This window comes from Photinus pyralis, unplaced genomic scaffold, assembly GCF_008802855.1.
Source record: "Photinus pyralis isolate 1611_PpyrPB1 unplaced genomic scaffold, Ppyr1.3 Ppyr1.4_LG1, whole genome shotgun sequence".
NCBI lineage: Eukaryota > Metazoa > Arthropoda > Insecta > Coleoptera > Lampyridae > Photinus > Photinus pyralis.
The window spans coordinates 62,121,232-62,124,585 of NW_022170249.1; positions in this window are offsets into that span (position 1 = coordinate 62,121,232).

The following is a 3,354-nucleotide window of genomic DNA, read 5'->3' on the forward strand; positions in this document are numbered from 1 at the left end:
AGAGAGAGTCAAATGGTTAACAATCAGTATACAAAATGGATGCACGTGGTTATGTACAACAAGGCGATGTTAGATTAAAAAGGCGCCAAAAAGGTACTGAAAGCGTGAAAAAAGAAAGAAAAAGATGCAGAGCTAGTGGCTTGCAACATACAAATTATAAAATAGTATATTGAAAGACAAGTGTTACAATGCGACCTATTGTAATACGACTATCTTGTGGCACGAGTGGCGACGCGAAGCGTAGCCACGAGTGCCCGCAAGATAGGAGTATTACAATAAAGCATTGTAACACGCGTTTTTCATACTATTTTTTCTATTTCGGTGCTTTAATTTAATTAAAAAAATCATTATCAGAAACTATAGGGAACATTAGAACTACATGTTTTATGTTGGGAACACTTTTTATGCCGTTAAATTTTAGGTTGGCAGCGTAGTAAGACTGACATTTTGAAGTTCAAACATGGAAGTACCCAACGAAGTACCTACTTGTACTAACTAGTAACTGCCAACTTAAGAGGTGAGTTACCAAAAAAAACGACTATAATCACTGTCTTTGTACAACTGGCCGAAAACAGTTGTACAAAATCATCATTGTGACACCGAAATAGAAAAGTGTCATTGTGTCGGCTAAAAATCCTCGTGAACTAGAGGTAAGCGCAGCTGTTATACTTTAAAAAATTCCACAAAATACGACTTTACGTTTTTTGTTGTAGGTAACATGTTCTTGTAGATATGCTTGCAAACGTTTAACGTTCGAACAAAGAAACTCACTATTTCGTCAATATTATGAAGCTGCTCACTTCGATAAGCAGAGTACGTTTCTTTTGGGGCTGATTCAAGTTATAAACATAGCTCGCAGAAGACATGGCACGTATGATACACCACAGGGAAGTCGTCGCCAAAGCACGGTTACTTATACCGTCCCAAATGGTAGTGGAGAACATGTCCAGGTTTGTCGAAAAACGTTTTCTAATATATTTGCGTTAAGCCACAAAAGAGTGCAAGTACTTGTTGAAAAGAAGAAAATGGGGTATACTACGTACACAGATCAACGTGGCAAAACAACAAAAATAAAAAAGTATTTGCCAGAAATGCGCCAGCATGTTAAAGACCACATCCAAAGCTTTCCTCGCGAGGAGAATCACTATAGCCGAAATAAGTCAGTAAAAGAGTTCCCTAGTCCGGACTTAAACAAAAATCGCATGTTTTTAGCGTACAAAAAAAAATCCAGATACCACCGTTACTTATAAGTATTATGCAATGGTATTTAAAAAAGACTTTCCAAATCTTAGATTCGGGCGGCCTAGATCAGATACATGTTCCAAGTGTGATCTTTACCAAAATAGGATTAAATCAATTCCATTGTCCAATCCAGACAGAAAAAAGGAAACACAAAAACTTGAAATGCATCATCGTAAGGCAGAAAAGGCTAGAGTCACAATGAACACCGACATTGCCAACTCACAAACAATAGACAGTGAAGAGAATACTATTTCAATTGATTTGGAACAAGTGCTTTTTATTCCGACACTGACTCATTCTGATATGTTCTACAGTCGGCAGTTATCTTGTTTTAACTTCGGGATTCATTTATCAGATACGGATGATGCATTTATGTGCCTATGGGACGAGTCGGTTACTGGAAGTAGCATCTTGTCTGCTGAAAGCCATTTCACATCCAAGTTTTCCCAAAAGAAAAAATTTAGTGATGTGGAGTGATAACTGTATTGGGCAAAACAAAAACAAAATTATTTTAATGTTGCTGATTTACCTAGTTTCTAAGGGCATCTACGAGAAAATTGAGCAAAAATTCCTCGTCAGTGGACATTCGTATCTGACTTGTGTTCGAGATTTTGCACAAATAGAAAAAAGAAAACGCGTTGTAAAGAATTACACTCCTGATAATATACGAAAAATGATAGCTGAGGCACGCCATCAAAAACCTTTCAATGTAATCCATATGCAAAGGGAAGATTTTAAAGATTTTCAGAGCATGGCTGACGAATATCTTAATACGACTAAACTGCAAATTTCCCAAATATCTTGGACAATTCAACTCATGTATAAAAAATCGCATAAGCCGCAGTGAAATTGTCACTTTGACAGCGGCAAAAGTTACCTGCAACTTTTCCAGCGACAAATGCACTAGTGGTTTTTTCACTTATTCATTTTCGAACCAATTATCACATTATCCTTTCCCATATGACTAGTTTGACGTCTGTCAATAATTGATTAGTTGGTGAATTTCTTGTTCGTTAAATTGTCCTGCCGAATTACACTCGAGGTTTGTATTTAAACCGAGTAAATTTGGGTTGTTGCAATTCAAATCTGTTTCCTTTTAGCAATTGGACTCGAAAAACTGTCAACCTAAAAATGCTCCACCTGCGGTGTCGCATTTTTATTAGTTGACAGTTTTTCTCGTCTAATTGCTAGGCAACGGATTTTCATTACCTAAACAACCCAAATTTACTCGGTAAAATACAAACCTCTTGTGCAATTATAAGTGATTAAAATTGAGCAGGGACAAGCAACCTCAGTTAAAACCAAGAAATCATTCTCCGATTTGGAGCAATGGACCACTTGCAATGTCTTAAAGAAAGGAAAAAGATTGACTGACATTTCAATCGCAGCAGTTCCTAACCTCAGCTGCTTAAAACCGTATTTCAGCCGAAAAGCTTAAAAACTTAAAAGACATGATGGAGTATATTCCTTTAAAGTATCTCCATTATTATGACGATATCATAGAAAGAACACAACTGGAGTAAAAAGTTCCTGTGGACATAGACCCTTTAAAGGTTGCTTTGTAATGGGCACTAGGCTGGAGCGAATTATTTTTTTTCAAATTTTTTTTATGCCTATACGGTTTAAAATATGCATTTTGTGGCACTTATTAACAGTGTAAAATTTCAAGGTCCTAAAACGCTTTCTTGGGGTTCCTACAAACTAAGCAATTTACGACTCTCAATCGGCGCATGTATCTTGAGCATAGCCCTACCATTGCCCCCTCCATCAACATTGCTGACCGGCTGTATATTAAATAGTCTAGATTTAGTTGCCTAGTGGGTAACACGTGACGTGTATAAAGATTTTGATTGTTTTAAAACGTGATTAAATAATCATTTAAAATGCCGAAAACGCGATGTGAAATATTTGGTGCGCCTGCAGAGTTACGTGAAAATGTTTTACCGACTCACATGGACGTGATGAAAAATTATCTATTTATTCAACGTATGTTGAAAGACAAAAATAAGGGACAAGATCCAAGTATCGGCGATATTTCAAACCAACTGTTAGAAAAGTTGAAACTGATATGGCAAAAGGCATCGCTTCCTATAGTATCCGATCAGCAAATTA